This window comes from Diadema setosum, chromosome 9 (assembly GCF_964275005.1).
Source record: "Diadema setosum chromosome 9, eeDiaSeto1, whole genome shotgun sequence".
In the NCBI taxonomy this organism is placed as follows: domain Eukaryota; kingdom Metazoa; phylum Echinodermata; class Echinoidea; order Diadematoida; family Diadematidae; genus Diadema; species Diadema setosum.
In genome coordinates, this window is record NC_092693.1 from 1,198,871 (window position 1) to 1,219,457 (window position 20,587).

The window sequence follows — 20,587 nt, forward strand, 5'->3', positions numbered from 1 at the left end:
TTTCTCAAATATGTAGATGCACAATTCATGTGTTCACGAGATGTAAATAAAATTTGTAGTCTGGTAGAATAAACCTGCCTAAGGAATTACATTTATTATGGTATGTATGTGAATTAAAGAAACAAGGAACAAGAGAAGCAGTCTATTTATATAGTCATACCTGATTGTTGTATTTATCAGATTGCATCACTCTAGAGTCTATATCAACAAGTTTTGGTTTCATCAATTAATCAGTTTTCTTCCTCTTTTCCTTGTTCATCAGTGACATTTCTTCTTCTTTCTTCTATAATCTTCATATTTTTTTCACTTTATTTCCATTTTCTTCTGCTTTGTCTCCTGATTCTATCTTGTCTCCACTTTTTTTCCTTAATCAGTGCTTTGGTTTTTGACATAAATATCTGTCAAAGCACTGGGATACAGCAAGGTAGATGTGTTAAAGGGATGGTACAGTATTGATGGAGATGAGAATTGGGCTTTTAACTTTTTGTGAGATACCAAGTAAACTCTTATGATATAGTACAGAGCATACCATTTCAAGAGGAATTCAAAGTTTATTTGATTAAAATCGGGTTGGGAATGACCGACACATCCAAAAACAAAGTAAAACAAAACGATCATAATTAAGTGTGGGTCCCACACTTTATTAGAATCGCTCTTTTTTGGATATCTCAGCCATTTCAAAACCAATTTTCATCAAATAAATGTGTAATTCCTCATAGAATTACATGCTCTTTCATATTTCATACGAGGTTTCTCATTATTTCACCAAAAAACGTTAGAAACCTGAAATTCGGTCTCAACCAAAACTGTACGATCCCTTTAAGCGCAACTTTGCTCTCTATTATTGGAGGTGAAGTAGTACCTTGTGAGGTGAGTTTCAAGATGTAGAATGATATCAGTATCTTATCATACTCAATGGGTTCAAAGCGCATTCATGTTTTGTTTTTCCATTTTACCTGGAAATGCTGATCTTTAACATGCAAGGTCGAGTCCCGAGTATACTCGGGCAAGCGTCTATGGGAAATGCGTGTTGAAGCAAAATCAAACTGTCCTCAGCGGGTTAAAGGTGGCTTTTGTGAACCTTGCTGTGGAAATTGTTCATTTTGGTATGAAAACATTCAGTAATTCTAGAATTGTTTGTGAATGACTTGGTATGTCTAAGTGTTGCTTAAAAAGATGACAAAACGTCTTTCACTCTTACCTTACCTCTCTGCTGAAATCAAAACTCGATAGATGTGTTTGCTTAGAGAAATTGCAATTAGTAAGTTGATATTATCTGCAAACAGCAAAAATTTTAGTAATGAAAACTGGTGCTGCTCAGCTATACATACAGCTGTACACGCCGATCTATCCCCAAATAACAATAATACATTTCTGCCGCTCTGCTTGCAAAAGGAGAAAAATCCATTGTGAACTTGATCCACGATTCTTCTCAAATTCCGCGATTTACATATGTTATCAATTTTCCAGGGCCCAGTTTATTGACAAGTATAAAATTAATTCCAAAAAGTGGAATGTATAATCTACCACCTCAGTGGAGGCGAGTTCGCATTAATCTTTCATGAAGTTTGCTTGTGTGCTGTCATACACTTGCAAATGAACTAGAGTTCTTCATCTTATTCGCCATTAGAGCTGACAAATTTGCATTTTCCCATCTCCATTAGCGACTGACCAGACGCTATGTTGCTTTCAATCTGCATTTTGTTTGGCAGTACTTAGAGAAGAGAATGGACATTTTATCGCAATTCATCAAAGAGGCGAAGATGGTGATGATGAAATGACACTAGCTTATCTGGTTTTATAATTGCACCAATGCAATCTGCTTGTGTTTTCCCCTCCCTCATTTGCTTTCAGCCCTTTTCCTTCTAATGTTTATGTTATGAAGTGTGATTCTCATCAGCAGTGTTAAAGAAGAAAGACAGGCGGAGAGCCATGAATAAAGATGACTGTCGTGGTGAATGGCATCGCTAAATGCAATGCCAGCCAAGCGTACGACCAGTGTAAAACTTGTCTCTCGTATTGCAATGGATGACCAGCCGTAGTGCGAAGCACAAAAGTGGCGCGGCCGCAAATTGCTGTCGTCTGCCGATACATATCGACGATTTGAGTTTACTGTGAGGAGAAATCAGCCATTTAATCGTCTGAAGGCGGGCTACATTTTACTGGAGACGCTGTCGGCAAAGTTTATGCCCTCCTCTTTCTGGGGAGGAGGTTAACCAGTCACAAGGCCAAACTGTGGTCATTGGCAAGGCAAATTCATCACCTTCCAAGCAGATTTAGGGGAAGATGCCTCAGAAGTGGACTTCGTGACCTTTGTTTCAGTTCCTTCAGGGTCGCCTACCAGCTATCTCTGATACCAATCACTGATAGCCTGGCTCCCTTAATGTGTTACATAATTCATACAGTTCAGTGCCATCATTCATGTGTGCCAGGGTGACCTGATGGTATAGCTTTGTGGGGAATGTGCATTTTCAAAAACTCTTGGGAAATTCCTTCACACATGTCCATTCTTCATGACACAGTTCCTGTGATTGTGTTATCTTTACACATTAAAGCATTAACAACCCTGTGTTTGCCTACATATTGAATCCACAAATATTTACTCGTAATCTCAGGGCTGAGTAATGTATGATGCAAAGATATTTTTCAAAGGTGGAAAGGATGAGCATGAATATGGTAATTCTGTCCCACGTTGTTTATGTCATTTATTTCTATCATATTCTTGATAGCCATTTATTTCCCTATCTTCATCAAAATCAAGTTTTGAGATTTGTGCAACTCGCCAGACATATAAACTCTTCAATATTAAACAATGTTATTTTGCCCCCATTGAGTCTTCGTATATCCAACCGAAATTCTGTCACTGTTTCAGCACATGTTTACTCGAGCCTAATTTTGTTTTCTTTTAATATTGAGAGATCTGTTACCAAGGCTAAAGCTGAGCTTCCAGCAGGGTAAAAGCAGAAATTCACTTTTCCTGATACCAGTAGCCAAAGTGAAAGGCAAACTTGAGATTGATTAGGAGCTTTCTTTGAATGTGACATAAATTCCAAAACCGCTGACCAACTTTTTTCCCCTTCTGTTTATCTTGGCGCACTGTGCCATTTTAAAAAGGTAAAAGAAAAAAAAATTGACAGGAAATTCAGGTCTGTATGAAATGGATGATTTGACTAGAGCGTAGTGCAGCGTGGACTTAGCTATCACCGAGTTTGATCATGTCTCATTGTGAGCCGATGCTGGACTTTGACCTAATGAGTGCAACAAATGGGGCGCAGGGTGGAAAAACGCAAAAGACTGAGGAAGAAGAAAGCTGCGGCTGCTACGGAATGCCTGTCCCTCTGTCGTCACCCCCCCCCCCCCCCACACACACACTCTAGAAATGGTGCAAACAAAGTGCGCTGGATCTTAGCACCTTTCATTTCTTGTTTGGTTTAATTCACATTAAATTGCAGAGCAGGTGCACAAGTTTAAGGACATAGGTAGACAGAGAGAGAAAAAGAGAGAGGGGGGGGGGGGGCAGGGAGAAGGGAAATACTGCTTTACACAGAGGACTTTTGTAATTTCATTACTGCAGACCTGGCATCAAGATATAATGGACATCACGTGAAACTAAAGATATAAAGACAAAATTAAGCAGAGTGTCAGGCTTGTGACTAATGCTTGATCTAGTTCCCATTTCTCTCAAACTTTGTGACACCCCCTCTCCCCCACCCCCCACCCCCATACACACTATTGTTTTAGTTCAGATTGTCTAACCAGGAAGTACGAGTGATCTCCTTAATGCACTTCTACCACCTGAAAGAGTGCATTAACATATTGGAGATTGATTGCATAGGCATGTTTGTGTCTTTTTTCCTCGTTTTCATTTTCGAATAAGGAAAAGTTTGGGAAGCTGACGGATTTCATGGAAAAATGTAGAATTCTGTTAATAATGTAAAATAAAATGAAGCATATAGTAGAAGATGATGCTATCAAGGAAATAGGCTGATATAGAATCAGGTGTAACATAGATATGATTATTATAACTTTATTTAACATCTTGAAATTTATTTTATTTTTGTAGAACCTAATGACCATAGGATGCATAACAGCCCACCATAAAGGTAAAAGGACATCTAGAAGCATTCTTTGCTGTTGTTTTTTGTTTTTTCCTTTCAAACCAGAGAGCTTGTATCATCCAAAATACGGCGAGCACTGCATTATGCCAAATGCCATCTGCAGATGAGATTTTATGGTAATGGGGATTGGGGGTGGGAAGGTAAGCTTCTGACTGCTGCCACCTTAAAACAAAAGCACAAACTTGACCAACAGATGGGCAACCTGCAGTGTGAGTGGGATCAACACCTAGACGTGGTGTTGAATTTCTTTCAGTGGGACACTCGCACTGTGAGACCGCTCTCACTGTGTGCTTAAATGCTGACTTAATTGAATGGTAGCTGGCCTGAAAATCATTTCATTTTTGGCTCAACATCATTTGCATACTCACTGATGCTGTCATGTTCTTTGTGATATATAGCACTGATTCCATGTAGCTATCATAGACAGGAGTTGTGATGTGTATTATGCTGAAACATTTCTGAGAAATGAAAGTGAAATTACATTCCTGTTTTCTCAATTTCCTGTCAGAAATTTTGTTTAGATAAGGGGGGCTTTCCATACATGATAGTCTAATTTATTCACCAAAATAAAATGTGCCTAACAACTAACTGCAGAGTGCATGACCTGGCGACGTGTTGTATTGGTATTAACATTGTGTTGTGCATACTCGCAATACAGCTCTGCCCATATTCAGCAATGGTTGTGCTGAGGGATGCACATAAATTCCGGTGTATGAAGTATCAGATTTTGAATCAATATCCATTAAGATGAGGAATGACTGCAGAAAATGCCCCTCGCCTATATTTCCTCTTCAATCCTCACTAGATGTTATGAGCAATGATTAAATGACATGCACAGTTAATCTGGCATGTCTCTCTGGTATGCTAAATGTTAAGTAGTCAAATGTTAATTCATCTGGAATATTTTGCAACAAATATGTAAATTTCACCTAATCAATCCAGTTATCGTTTTGTTTATTTTCTTGTTTTGTTCTGTCATATTTGTTTGTGTTATACCTATTCATGAATATTTTTCATCATGTAGTGCTGTATCTACTGCGTGATTTGCTATGACTGATTTGCCATATTTATTATCAACTTCACATGTTAATGCTAAAAATGGTATGATGATGAGCTCATGGCAAGTAACATGCAAAGCTTCAAGACGAGATTATGGATTACCCAGAGATGACACTTCATGTACTCGATGTAAACTTGTGGCATTTATACACCTTATGTGTCATATGACCCACAGAAGAAAAAAAGTCATCATTTGATAAAACTCTTCACCATTTAAAGAAGGTGTCAAGAATTTGATGATTAGCACATTGGAGAGAAATAATGATGTAAACTGGACAGATCTGACAGTAGATAACTTGTCATATTTTGTGGCATCTTTGGTGTATTCGAGATGGAAATGGATAATATTCTGAGCACATTCTCCGCTGTGTTTCTGGTGCTGAAAGATGATTACAAGTGTCTGTTACTCCATATTTCTCATCCCATTTCATCTTCCAGGGAGAGGACTTTCCTGTGACACAACCACTGGATCTCAGTCTACAGAGGGCCACCTTTTTGGGCTGAAATCGGAAACCACCCATCCCACCCCCTCATGCACCGTGGGCAGGTGAGAAACATGTTTGTGAATATTCATAGGGGGGGGGGGGTAGAGAATGGTGACAGGTTCCATAACAGGGATGAATGGTTGCAGATTGTACCTGCAAAAGAAGATTGCAAGGGGGTCGCACAGCTCCAAATTATGACTGCTGTTGACAATTGGTACAGAACAGCACTGCCAATATCTTGCAAAATGTTGTAAGTAGCATTCTGCTGAAATTGCAATAATATTCCACCCATTCTGTGAAAATTGTGACATACTTGGATTGTATGAGTAGTTTGCCTGGTAATTGTAGTGACTATGTTTTCATAGCAAACTCGGCAAAATTTTACTTTTGGTATGAAGATTCTCCTTGAAATTGAGGCTAAATTGTCACGTCAAGAGTTTCCATTGTCCTGAAAACGTGTGTACTCTATCTTGCTTTCCACTGGTAATGAAGTCAAATATTAGTACATCAGAAGTAATTTACCACGAGATTGGTCAAGTCGTACAGACATACTTTGTTTTCCTTGCCGATTATGTTAAATCTCACAGGAAGGAATGATTCCTTGAAGGTTGCTCTCACACTTGGGAAATGATTTGGAAATTTCAAAGCTTGCCGAAGGTCACTAATAGACAGGACACAAATTACTGTCTGAGAAGGAACTGAAAAGCTTGAAATCAGCAATCATCTGTCATCATGTTTACTTTTCTTTTTCTTGAGCACAAGTCTATCTCTTGAGACCACAGAAGCAATTAATTTCAAAAGCCTTTTTATCTTTCAAGGAGTTTTTTACATTTTTTTTAACAGTAGAAATGTTTCAAGGTACTAATTCATTTTCAAGAATTGGGAAGTGCTAAAGTGTTGATTGCTAATTTATTTTCATACCCAGAATAGGCAACTTCCATTTCATTTTTTTTTTCTTGTTGAATGTGATTGATTTTCTCTCTATTTGTCACATAAAATACAAACTCTGGATGACAAGTGCTTTTTGAAAATCTCTTGTGCTTGAGATGTTTGTCATATATTTTCAATTGATCCTCTGGACTGTAAGCATTGTCTGAGCGTTGACATAATGATATGCATATTTCATATGTATCTCACTTATGTGACACAATCTCTTCACTGATTCACCTAATAAAGCTGTGAAGATAAAATGTGCTGAATATATCTGGGAGTGAACATTGATTGTTTCATTGTAAGAAGTAAGCAGTTCATTTGATTAGTGGACTTTCATAGATTGGAGCAACTATTGAAGCAATTTTAACTATCTTCAGGGGAACAGATCATGTGACATTTCTTTCGTAGCCTCTTCTAAACAGGGCTAGAAATAGATGTGTCATACATGCACCATGTTGCTGCATTACTTGGCATCTTTATCGCTGATAAAAATGTTGAGAAATATATTCCTTCTCAGCTACTTGATTATGTGTGAGCGATGAGTAAAAGTGTTGCAATCCAGTTTGATGAGATACGAGTAATATGTATTCTCCTGTCAGAGTGATGCGAGTGGTAAAACGTCAGTAGAGAAGAAGACTGGAGTGGCAGTGAGGAAGAAGGTCGCTTGTGAAGGTTTGACTATGCACAGCCCAGGGAAGCGGGCCGCCTGCCGGGTTGGGGGGAAATGCGTGGAGTCGGTGTGATGATTGCTCTGAAGTGGGGCATGGGTTGTGGGGAGAGACCGTCAGCTTGATGTGTGGTTGAATGTAAACCTCGTCAGAGGTCTCTCCTTCACCAGGAAAAGGGGGTGAAGGGGGGGGGGTGTGGGGGTTTGTGGTTGCAGGTTTGCTGTATGGAGAGGTGGAACTTTCTAACAATGATGTGAAGTGTGCCCTGGCTGGCTGCACGGAGACTAACATGACTCACTGGAGCAGGGCGAGGGCAGGCTTGTTTTTTTGACAGGGGTTTGCTCAGTCCCCACACAGGCTGCAGACGTGTTTAGAACCGACCTGCTAATTCGCCGCTGCACTGCCAGCCAGCGACTCTGCCATAAGCTGCCCCACGGTGTAACCCTGGCAAGCCGTGGGACTGGTTGCATCGCACCCTGGCTATGTCGAACTCGTGTGACGGGCTGGGGGCAAGCTTCATGGGGAACATGTTGTAGCTGTAGATGGCTGTGATGGCTGAAGGGGTACAGGGGCCTTGGCGTGAAGAAGAGAACATTCTCACTAGCCACTCTCTGTGTGTATGTGTGTGTTGGGCAGTAATTTCCTGTACAAAGATTTGGGTAGTTGACAGGATAATTTTTGCACTCGGGTAGAGGAATGTTTGTATTTCAGCTTCCTGCGTAAATAGACCTCGTCAATAATTCATTGATACAAAAGATGACGACTGATATGATATAATTCCTATTCATTTCATCTTTTTCTGTCTGCATACCTTGACACCTCAAATGGAGCTTATTGTCACTGCAAATGCAGCATATTGGTAACATGCATGTGCAGTGACATGAGTTATGATATGATTTTGTTTTGATTTCCATGTAAGGCTTTAGATGTATATCGTTTTCATAAAGCAGTACAATCAAATTTTTTATTCATCTTCTATAAGATAAAGATCTAAATCTGATGTTTTGATTTTGTAATTGGACAAGAATGCCAGAAAGCAGTTTCTCAATTATTATTCTGTCATCGTACTAAGAAGTCAACAGACATTTTCTAGGAATTTTAGTATTTGAATTTGGATGTTGAGGTCATTAAGTTTCCTGATATCCAATATGTTGCTCATGCCTTTGAACTATATCAAAAGTTTAATGATTTGTAATGTTCAGGAGAGAGAATATTCATATAAAAACACAAAGAGCATGGTATTTAATACTATCCCTCCAGAACTGATGCATAGTCTTATTAAAAGAGAGACTCCCCTCTATCTTATAAAGTTCTCTCCTCTTCCTTTTCCTCCTTTTCTTCCATCTCCTTCTCCTTTTCATTTTCCTCTTCTTCCTTCTCTTCCTCCTCTTCTTCCTTCTCCTCCTCTTCTTCATTGAGCTATCCCAGGGACTGTGAGGAAAGTTGTGCCAGCAAGGCTATGTGAAGAAGTGAGCATTAATATGTGTGCATGCACTCTCACACACACACACACACACACACACACACACACACACACACACACACACACACTCACACACACACACACACACACACACACTAACACACCTACACACACACATACGCACACTCTCTCGGTCTGGGCTGTTTCGTGCTCCTGTTCCCGGGCAGCCGCTTGGATTAGATTTCGGTTTGTCAGGGTAGTTGGCTGCCAAGGCTGTGCGTCCGCAGGGAGCCCGTCTCTTCTGGAAATGCCCCGCTGGGTGCCCTGGCTGAGGGTGTCAAGGGGAACGCAGTGACTGAGGCATTACCACCGACATCTCACTGCTCAATTGTCTCATTGCAGTGGTCTCACTGAGCGTGCTCTCCTGTCACTGGACTCTGCCCATCGTGGGTTAAGCAGACCCGGGACGAATCGTTGAGTGACTCCGGAGAAACAACTTTTTTCCTTTTTTCTATCCAATATGTACCTGTATAGGTGGGATCATTTATTCAGATATCTAGTTTGGCATATCTGAGGTCTTGAACAGACTGATAAAAAAACAATTCTGTGGAGACATCATATCCTGATGATGGTTTTTCATCTACTAATGACAAACATCTTTATCAGATTGAACCCATCCAAAGTAGCCACTGCCCAATCACATGAAGATCACTCAAGACCATGATCACTCCACATCGTCGTAATTTCATCTTCCTGTGAAAACAGAAATGGTGAATGCCAGCATTAGGTCACCCTTTCCCTTCTTTGCTGCCCGGTAATTCTATCCCGTCTTAATTAATACGGATAAAACTCCCTGCCGGAGAATGGCAATGCACCCGTGCTGACAGAGTGTGAATTAGCGCACTTCTCCAAAGGTTAAATCAACATCACTGGCATTGGGTTGGTGGACCTCACCCAAATCCCCCAATATGTCGTTAGCTACCCATGTCTGATTAATGATTGAATAGATAACTCCCACTTCTATCCAAAAGCGATGCCTTTGCCTCTCCAAACTTAGAGTGGAGGAATTCAACCCCCCCCCCCCCCGAATCAAGATTTACACATGTTCGTGCCTTCCCTGCATTTATGGAAATAGAATATCCCGTGAAACGATAGCGGGTTATTTTGCTGTGCAGTTATTTTCCATGCTGATTGGAGATGGAGGGATTATGTAATAGTGACCTGGGTCGCAGCCCACTCCCAACACTTGATCTTCCCTCGCTGCAAACTTGTCCCTCGTCTTGCCCTCACCCACCCCACATGGCACACAGGAGGGCTTAGCTGACCCCATTCTATGAACAAATCGCCCCGTATGCCCACAAGGCATTCCAAAAGAATTTCGCTAAGCCCTCTTGTCTTCTTCATTTCGCTTTTCCCCCTTTTCTCTCTCCCTCGTTCCTCCATTAAACCACACCAAGATCAGTTTACACTTCTGGTAGACATTTCCTCAAGTTCATTTTTTCCTCATGCATTGATTTCCATGGCTTAAGTGCTTAGGGTCCGTCTTGTGTTACTCACGCATTACAAAGTCTTTATGTTTGTTCTCTGGTGTAGATGAGAAATGATGGATAGATGTTCGAACAAAAGTTTTTGTTTTCCTTCCTGGACACTTCTCCCACTGGATCCCCGCATCAGAAATATAATTGTTCATTAGCAAATATTTGCCAAGCTTTCATATGGAAAGTTGACATATTTTCTTGCTTTGTTCATGTCGGGTTTGTCTAGGATGTGTGTGCTGTGATACCAGGGCAGGACGTACACGCAGTGACTTGGGTAAATCAAATTTTGCCTCAAATTCATCAAAGCTGGTGATGATGTTTATCCTTCCCTTTGCTGGCGTGTTAAGTTAAGTTACGCTGGCATTGATAATCAATCAGTGATCGGTTGAATCCACCTACTACAGTAGAAAACATATCGAAGGACAATAAATATGTTCAGTGTTTTAATTGTCAGTGTTCAACATTTGTCTTGATGATATGTCTTTACCTTTATCAGTGAATGTGAAAATGAATGACTCGCTATCACTGTATGAGTTCAAAAGAATAGATATGTTGGGGAAAATGCGAGAGTTGCAGATATGATGGTAGTCTACTTTGCCAGACTCTTTCCATTAGGAGATTATATTCACCCAAAATGGGATGACATTCCTGAAAGTATGCTAGAGCAAAGGTAACACATTTTATGTTTGCATATGCCTACAGATTTAACATATAAAAAATTGTTCTTTTTGGCTTTGCACCACATCAGTTGGTGCTTTTGAGTTTGTGTAGACTGTTGACAGAATGGAGACTGTGACCTGTGACAGAGACTATTCCAAAGAGATTTTAACCCAAAAGTGCCATTTGGTTTTAGAGATTTTAATCCAAAAGTGCTACTTGTTTTAAGAGATTTTAATCCAAAAGTGCCACTCATTTTATGAGATTTTAATCCACAAGTGCCACTCAGTTTGAATAAAATTAAAAGAGAGAAAAAACACCATTTAGCATAGCTAGACATTAGAACATCATGAGCACTAGACTTTCAAAAACAGGTTCCAATGTATCTTATACAGTCTCTCAGTTTTGATGAATATAGGTCCATCATTGATGTGACATATCTTACCTGTATATCAGTCTGTCTTCATATTAAAGATAATTCCAGATAGTCCAAACCCAAGTCAAAAAGCTGCAGACAAAAAAGAAAGAAAAGAAAGATGAGGGTGATTCATCTTTGATATCTGTTGCAGGGAATAATTTTCCTCCTCAGATTTGATTAGCAAGTTCAGGTGATGAATACATCGTTCAAATCAATTTCTGTACACTTCTATTGAAGAAAACTGCTACGCAGAATTTAATTTGTATAGCAGTCATGTAAATATTGCATAGCAAATTGCGATGCGATACCAGGAAAATTATTCCTTGTGTTGCCTCACCATGATAAACACAGTGAGCATACAATCCTCAAACAGTCTTGAAGAGCTGTAGTATAAGTAGTATTTTCTTATTTAAAAGTTTCAGAGGAAAGAAAAGAACAAATGCAAATCAAAGACGATGTCTATAAGGAGCCTAATGGTGCTATTTATACAACGCACTGTTCTTTTTTTCTTGGGCCTAGAAGATTATGCAAGCGAAACTGTGGTGTTAAATATGTCCTTAAAATGTCACAGACGTTCATCAATAAGACCACAGCAGATATGTCTTTCAAAACAAATTTCATATTGGGCATTTGCATACAATGTCCTACTCATATCTCATTGATAAGCGATGTCCAACATTCCAGGGGAATGAAGGATTAAGTGGGACCAGCATGAAACCTCCTAATCTTAAGCATGATGGGGATGTTGCTCTTTTCTTGGGGAGGGGTGGGGGGAGGGATGGGGATGGGAGTGGGAGGGGGGAATTGGGGATTGGGGATTAGAGGGGAAACACACCAGGAGGAGCGATTCTTCCTCATTGTCATGGGAGACCTACCATCCAAACACTGTTTCCATGTCGGAACCAAGAAGACAAACAGAAGGAAGATACGAGGGAGGTGATCTCCCAGTGGTCCTAGACAGTTGGGACTGCTTCCAGGGGGGAGGGATGATGATGGTATGCATGCTGCAAACCGAGTGCTGCCCTCGGTGGACAAAAGGAAGAAAAACTAGGAAAGATTGTATCCAAGAAAAGGTTTTGATATGCCATGAAATAATGTGTATGATAATAGAAGATTGTGATTATGATGATTGTAGGGATGTAATTATGGAATTGGAAATATGTGGGGAGCCTGTGATGATGATAGCAGTCTGTGCAGTTGTCAATCTTATCACTGTACATAGTATTCGTGTTCATGATGATAATGATGTACTTTAATTTTTCATCATTGACTTATTGTCACAATTCTCATCTTTATGGTAACTGCGTTTCTATGATACTGTGAATACAAATTGGGCTCCACCTTTTACACCAGGCATCATCCAAGACAAGCATTGCTCTGTGTACTCCTGAGGTCACACCTTGTTTGACTGCTGACCTCCCTGTGACCTCTGTGAACTCAGCTGACCTGTCCTGCCTGCACAGAAGCAGGCTAGCCTTAGGGGGCCAGTGGTTTGTTCCACCTGCAGTCAGGAATGGTGATCTAATACTTTAGCCTCATTTCAGACCCTACGCAACGTCAGAAATTATATCGCTCTTTTAAATTATGCTATCTTCACTTGAGCCATTGGAACATCAGAGTTGTGGAGTTTGCTTTTCCATAAGCAAATATGATGTGTCCATGATTTGATGCTTAGGAATTTCACATTTGAATTGATATTTTCTGAAAGTGCTAAAAAGAAGACTGAATTGTAACACTAATCACTTCATCAACACCAGTACACACTGGGAAGGCATGAGGTTAAGACTCATATTCTGATGTTTTATATACTTACTTAGAAAGAAATCTACCAAAAGAAGTCTACTGCTGTAATGACATTGCTGAATTTAAGGCAAAAAAAGAGACAAATATAGCAAAATTTAGGATGTGTAAAGAAAGATTAGTGGGTCAGTATGTCAGCATTCCTGATGTGTTGACCTGGCTGTGTTCTTAATTGCTGAGAGTCATCATTTCATCTGAGCATAAAAAGACTGAAAGTTTGATTAGGTTTGGGTTTTTTGGAGGGAATCAATTGTCATTGTTTTGAAGGATGTGTAGTAGGTAATTTAATATCTGTCAGGAGGAACGTGCATCATTTGAGAATTTCTTGGGAAAAAAGAGATAAATGATATTTGGGGAAACCAAACAGGAGGTGCAGTGCTTTTTTGATATCCTAGTGGAAATGACCAAAACATTTTCTTAGAATCCTTGCTTTGTGGTCCAGAACTGTGTAGTTGAACAGATTTACAGTGCTCATGTCTGTCTGATGTAACTGTTTAGCAAGTTGAATAACCCATTCTACAATTTATAAAAAGTAATTCAGTATGGAATCTGAATTGAAAAATATTTGAAGATTTCTTCTGCTGTTATACAAAGTTCAGACATGAGATGGATATTTGTTGATGTTTCATTTACTGCTGCTATTATTACAGCTCATTGTTACACAAGAAAAATTTGATTCACATTATGATGTTTTGGTAACACAAATAATATCAAAACCTGCTGAGATATATTGCTCAAAGTCAAATGGTCTCAACTGAAAAATGATAGCAACCAAACCAGTATTGATATACCATATGGGCTGACCTGTTCATATGAGCATATCTCTCTTTTCTCACAGACCAGTGTTTTCATATTGCTGGTGTGTTTCAAACGTCATGTTGTTTCTAAAGCTGTTCCGTGTTGTTTCAACTCATCGTTTACATACACCCGCTGCTGAAAACTTGTCCATCCGATCTCGCCCAAATTCCCACCCCAGCCTGTGCTGTTGTTTTCATAAGGCAAGAGTAAAGAAAGACGCAGACACACATACATTCAAGTCAAACAAAGAGATTGTTCCTTTCTACTGTTTCTCAGCGGTTTTGGTATGTGGGATAAAAAGACTGGTGACCCTTTCTTGCAACTATCATTGTGAGGGTAATTTGGAAGGTTTACTCTTCTCATTTCTCTACTCACATCCAAGGCTTGTTCATAATTCAGTGTATGATACTGTAAACCCAGAAACATTCATGGCATGAAGCTTTCACAAATTGGAGCCGATGGCCTTTTCCGCAGCATGAAACTTAAGCAGATTGGTAACTGGCATTCAATGTATTGTGCATAGACAAAAACTTTCGCATGCATTTTACTTTCATGAATCTTGTCTCCTCGCAAATTCACGAAAATTCCATGCGTGCGAAAATTTATGGTTTTACACAGTATAGGCCTACAATATGCGAGCAAACAATGACCCAGTAAAGCTTGGGATGACACTTTGCATGGGTGTGTATATCTGCAGGTGAATGTATGTTTGTTTATGTATGTGTAGGCCCTATGTGTTTGAGTGTATTTGTGTGTATGTGTATACATGTTGGTGTTTGGTAATTAGGGTTATTACAGTACGGAGGGGATTAATCAATTGATAAGCTTCCGCCACAGAAGTAAAGTTTACTGTGATGTACTGATGGCAGTGACAAAGATGGCACTATTAACGAGGCCAGAACTCGAGCTGTAGATAGAATAGGACAGGATTTGTTCTCCCATTGCTAGCTTTATATTAGAAATCATCTTTCTCATCATCATCATCTTTATCTGTATTATGATCAATATCTTCTTCATTATCATCATCTTTATCTGTATTATGATCAATATCTTCTTCATTATCATCAAGCAGTTGGTGATTGAAAGATTTGAGTCATTTGCCATGATGTTATTCTGTACATCCCTGTTTAGGTGGAGAAAACATTTTAGTTTGGCATGAAGGGAGTTAAGCTGCAGCCATTATATCCTCCTCGTTGAACCGTCCGATTTTCTTAAAGTGCTAAGGCTGAGCTTGCCTGACTGCTTGATGGCCCGTATGTCTTGTTCTTTCCAATGTCAAGACTCTGCCTGATATGGAGCAAACAGTCCAATTATTGTGGAATTGCAAACATAATTCTGCTTTTGATTGCTCAAGCAAGCACATCCTATCAGAGCAGATAAACTCCCCCCATAATCAAATCGAGTTAGCCGCCACTATCTCCCTCGATCCAGCGCCCATTAGGGCACATTTTTGTTTCTGGCAGAGTCTGTGATAACTCGTAATCACTCCAATAATTCGGGCGGGGAAGGACAGAAAACTGGAGAATAAGGGGGGGGGGGGGATAAAAAGTGAAGACACAGTATAACCTCAATGAAAAGAAGAATAAAATGTGGGAAGTTGTTTCCCTGTACCGGAGGCCCACTAGAGTTCCTTGAATAACTGTCAGTTACTTCATAATCCTGGGAACGTTAATGGAATTTCGCTGCTGCTCTGTCTTGCTGATAATTACCCCTGGCTCCCCAACTCTTTGGCATAATAAATTGATAGGTTCTTGTTTCTCCAACTGAGACCAAGGAATAGGGGGAGGGGGTAGCAAGAGAGGAAGAGGTGTAGAGAAAGAACAGAGGGCTGTGCGGTCCCAGAGGACGGGTGCTTAAGCCGCCGAGGAAGGGCATCAATGCCAGTGTGTGTATGCCAAGAGCGGCAAGTTCTATTGGTGTGTGCGGTTCTATGGCAGAATATTTCCAGATGTTGTAGACTGCCATGGCCCTGGGAAAGATTATGAACTTGTTATCGTGGTATAATGTGTGATAGTGTTTTTCTTCCAATGAATGTGGAGTTCCAATGATGAGGGGAGATTAGCTCCTCCTTGCCAACCAGGGATGATGGGATGATTGGTGGGTGGGGTGAAAATTGGAGCAGAAATTAGAGGCTAGCGATGGATCATCCTAAAGATGGATAGGTAACAAGATACAGATTATTACCACATGTTATAGTTTCTGTAAAGCAAGATACTTTTGCGGCATTAAATTTTTGTGTATTGGAGCTGACAGCCTTTTTCAAGGCATAACATTTTCGCAAATTGCCGGTGGCATTCAATGCATATGGTGTAGACAAGAACTTTCGCATGCATATTAATTCCACGAATCTTGGCTCGCTCATGAATCTTGACTCTCGTGAAGATTCCGAAAGTGAAATGCACGTCAACATTCCTGGTTGTAGATATTTAGAGTCCACCAAGTTCTCCTGCTCAGGAAATATTGGCCTTGTGTGATACAAGGACCATATTAAGAAGCAAAGGAGATTTGTCATGGGAACATTTAAATTGCATTGCAGAATCTTTGTTCCAGTATTTCCTATAGTTTGCCATCCACTGAAGGGTCAATGGTCATTCCGCTTTACTTTTTTATTAGAGAAGTATTTTTATATATCAAAGTGCACTCATCATTTGTTTAATCTATCATGGCTGAAAAAAAGTGGGTGCCAGAAAATGTCTAATGCTGCGATTACACCACACACTGTTTAGTGTCTTGTCTGAGCAATAAGTCACTGTGATTACACATGGCAGTTACTGTCTGATTCGAAATAGTGCCCTGTGGTCCAATCAGAGTGAAAATAACCCAAGAAAAGAAAAAAAAAAAGATAGAGAGGGGGAAAAATCCATGAGGGAAGGATAAAGAGAGGCCAATTAAACAGGAACCAGTGATTTAGAGAAGACTTGGTAATCCAGGCCGTTTTGGCTCTATGTGAGTTCCTTGATCCCAGTCAGTTCCTGGTATTAATTGCTGCTAAGCTCGTCTAGTTCATTTGTACAATATAATGACCTATTTCGCTGCATTTCTATCACTTTGCGGAAAGCGAAAAGAGACCGATGTGGGAGAAGGAGAGATTTAGAGGAAACCTTGGGACAGCTGAGAACTAGGTTAGAATTTAGTCTTAGGGATTAGAAGTCGTACAGAGAAGACAGGAAAGGGAGTGTTTGTTGTGCTCAATCTTGTAGGACGCAGCAACGAGAAGGAGCTAGGAATGGACAGAGATTGGGAGGAAAATCGGGGCAGGACATACAAACGTGGATTAGCAGTCAAATAGTAAGGGGGGGGGGGTAATCTGCAAACTGAATCAGAGGCAGCGCATTTCAGGATTAGACAGACATGAGCTTGCAATCGTTCTGTTAGTCAGGGCAGCCAAGGCCATGGCTTCCTTGGCTCATCGTCCCTCCTGCCCCCTCCAACGACGACGAAGACTGTCGGCTCAGCCAGTGCACTTGCTCACTTTGGGTCAGTCTGGGCGGGCTTTGCAACCTCCGCTTATTAGCCAGTCACAATGCAAATAACCCCCTTCAATTCATCCCCTGGTCAGAGGTTGAGTGAACTTTCTCCGATCAAACCGTGGTGTTAAAGGCATAATTTACCATTTGCAGATGAAAGCATTAGTGCTTTAAAATAGTTCTAAAATGTGAGTTAGGGATAGAAACAACCACTGTCGAAATTTGAATCCGTATCATCGATGTTAAGTGTTGTTAAATACACAAAATGTGAACAATAGTTATAATAAAAATGTTTCCAGACTAAACCGTATACAGTTACGGTTTACTGAGAAAAACCCAGATATCTCCTTATATTTTAGGTTTTATTGCAAATATTTCATATGGTAGGATGTTTTATGATACAACAGACCTACACATATGCATCAAATGTGATATCTTGAACATTTTTTAAATTACTGCTCCCAAAGGTAAACTGGACCTTTAATGCCCTCACACACACATACACACACACACACATACACTTGCAATACACAGCACGTGCTCATACCAAGGAGTTTCAATCTGAGCATGTATTCATTCACACACCCACACCCACACACACACATGCTCACACTTGCTCAACCACACTCCAATCTTCTGCCCCCCCCCCCCCATGACCTGATCTCAGGCCAAGCAGCAGTGCAAATTGTCTTGTTAACGCCTTCTGCTCTCAGTATGGTCAGGGAGGGGGAGGCAGACGGTGGAGATGAAGTAGAGAAAGAGAAGAGAAGAGAAGACCCTAGCAACAGCCTAGCAACAGAGATAAAGCGGAGTAGTGGTGATAATGGTTAGAAGTAGAGAACTTGAGAGAAAAGAGAGCAAGAAGACAGGGACAGAAGGTTAAACTTTGCTGGATTACATCTCCCTCATATTTTTACGCCCATTCACCAGCAGACTTACTTGTTTACCATGCCCACAAATACAACGGAAAGAGGAAATCCAAACTATAGAGGGAGGCCTGCCGCTCTACTTTTGGCATGTCGATGACTTGGATTTTGAAAAGGGGGGGGGGGGGAGAAGGCATTAAACATTCTAGCCATAGCTCTGCATGAAGCTATGCTAGTGAATTAGGAGCCTTGTGGCTGACTGGAAGTGCATGAGGTCTGGCTTTGCTGCTTATTACCCTTTCGTGTAGAGTCTGATGTTAGGAGAGAAACGGTAACTAGTACTTGAGAGGAGGAGAAGAGAAGGCTGTAACCAGGACAATTATTGGACTATCTGCATGATTGTTGCCAGTGGCTTGTTTAGTGCAATGCCCCCTCCCAACCAGCCGCATCATGGCTAAATGAGATATGAAATGCCTAATTACTTCGAATACTTGGGATGTTTTGAGGCAAATATATCCTGACTGAGGAGAAAACAAAAAGGAATAAGCAGGCACTAAGGCAAGGAGAATTTAATGAGGTAAATTAGACAAAATCAGATAAATTGGGGAGCTCATATTCCAGTTACGGCTATTTTGTTGCTCCGCGTGTCAAATTTGGGAGCGGTTGTGTAAACTTGGGGTGACAGGTGTTGGGATGTTCGGCCGAATCTCGGTGATTTTCACCCGCCTTGTTTCGGTGCCTCTGTCCAAACATATGCACCATAAAGATTCACACCCAATCAACTTGGCCAGCAGGGATGGATGGATGGATGGAGGAAGTGGGAGGAGAGAGGGGCGGAGGATTGAGATTAGAGAAGGAACAGGATGGAGAAGGGGGGGGGGGGGAGGAAAGAAAGTACATTGTCTTGTTGAAGACTTGAGGCAACTAGTGCTAGCTTATTTTTAACATCTCCAGGCCGGCTAGTAAAAGCCTCCTCAGCAAAGCTAGAGCAAGGAAGCGTGTTTTGGTTTGCACGGAGATACATTTACACAAGTGTAGGTAATCTAATTCTTGCATGTGAGAACGGCATGCAAGGGTAAAAGTTTGGGAGGGAAGACCATGAGGAGGCATAGAAGTGGACATGCGAGAGGGCTGTTGCACCTCTTCACCAAACTTAAGAGTGGGAAACCCAGCTTGCGTTACGGTGTAAGGAACGTCTTGGGGACGGTGTTTGATAAGATTTGCGATAGCTTGCACTCACATCAGTAACAGGGGGAGAAGAGCACTTTGGAGTCTAGATCTCAGACTGTCCTCTCTCTCTCTCTCTCTTTCTCTCTCTTTGTCATCACTGTCTGGATGTTTGTCTCTTTGTCTCTCTAAAACAAATGAAAATCACTTTTTTTAGTTCAGTTTTACCAATTTTTTTAACGTAAAAACATTGGACCATACCCAGAAGATTGATTACATTTTGAAAAAAAAAAGAGAGAAAAAAAAGAGAAGTAAATGTGGAAATTACTTCTGTCCATCTGTCCATATAGGCCTAAATGTTTCATAGTCTTGCTTGAGCTCTGGAAAGAGATATTCAATGTTTGAATATATTGTATTGATGAAAACTAGCAATTTCAGCTTCCTTATACATGTGATAAAAGATATACTAATAGAGATAATTTGCTGTGCTAACTTCTTATGCTTTCACTCATGTATGTCTTCCAATTTTTCATTTATTTTGCATTTCTGTGAAATTTGAAACTGTGAGATACTTATGGAAAAGCAACCTTACTGCATATGAAGCAAAGAAATTTAGGGCTTCTGAAAACATATATTGCTGGTCGATAATACTGTCATTACAATTTAGGTGTAGGACTTTACAAAGGGTTAGAATAGATGAAGGTGATGATGCGCACGTTGACTGGGAGAGTAACCATAGCAACAGCATCATAAGAGTTTACTTTAAAAAAAAAGGAAGGTTGGCCCTAATGAGAAAAGGCAGTAAGTTTTTCTTCTCTCTCTCCCTTTCTCTGTGTCTTCATCTCTTGTGTCACTATATTTTTTTTCATCTCTCCATTTTGTCCATCTCTTCCTCCTCTGTGTCTGTCTATCTATCATTCTCATTCTCTCCTCATTTTTACCTCTCTGCTCTCACCATCCTCGCTCTCACCATCCTAGCTCTCACCATCATAGGTTCTCTCACCACCGGAGGAGTGATTAGTGCTTAAGAAATGGTACTTGTGCCACCTTAATGAGTGTTGCTGCCATGGCAACAGTATCCATGATGGGGGGAACACCCCTGGGGGGTCAGCAATCTGCAAGTTGACCTTAGAGCTCTTGGCCGTTGTCAGGGTCATCCCCACCAAGCCCTCTCAGAGGGAGGCAGTGTG

General features: G+C 40.6%; 1 protein-coding gene across 4 annotated transcripts in view; it reads left to right on the top strand.

Annotated features, from left to right (window-relative positions):
* Nucleotides 1–20,587, top strand: part of LOC140233059 (zinc finger homeobox protein 3-like) — a 162,479-nt gene that overhangs the window by 75,719 nt on the left and 66,173 nt on the right. For all 4 annotated transcript variants that reach the window (XM_072313172.1, XM_072313177.1, XM_072313173.1 and 1 more), the window contains one exon: nt 5,616–5,724. The gene's annotated coding sequence lies outside the window, so the exon portion shown is untranslated. The remainder of the gene's footprint in view (nt 1–5,615; nt 5,725–20,587) is intronic.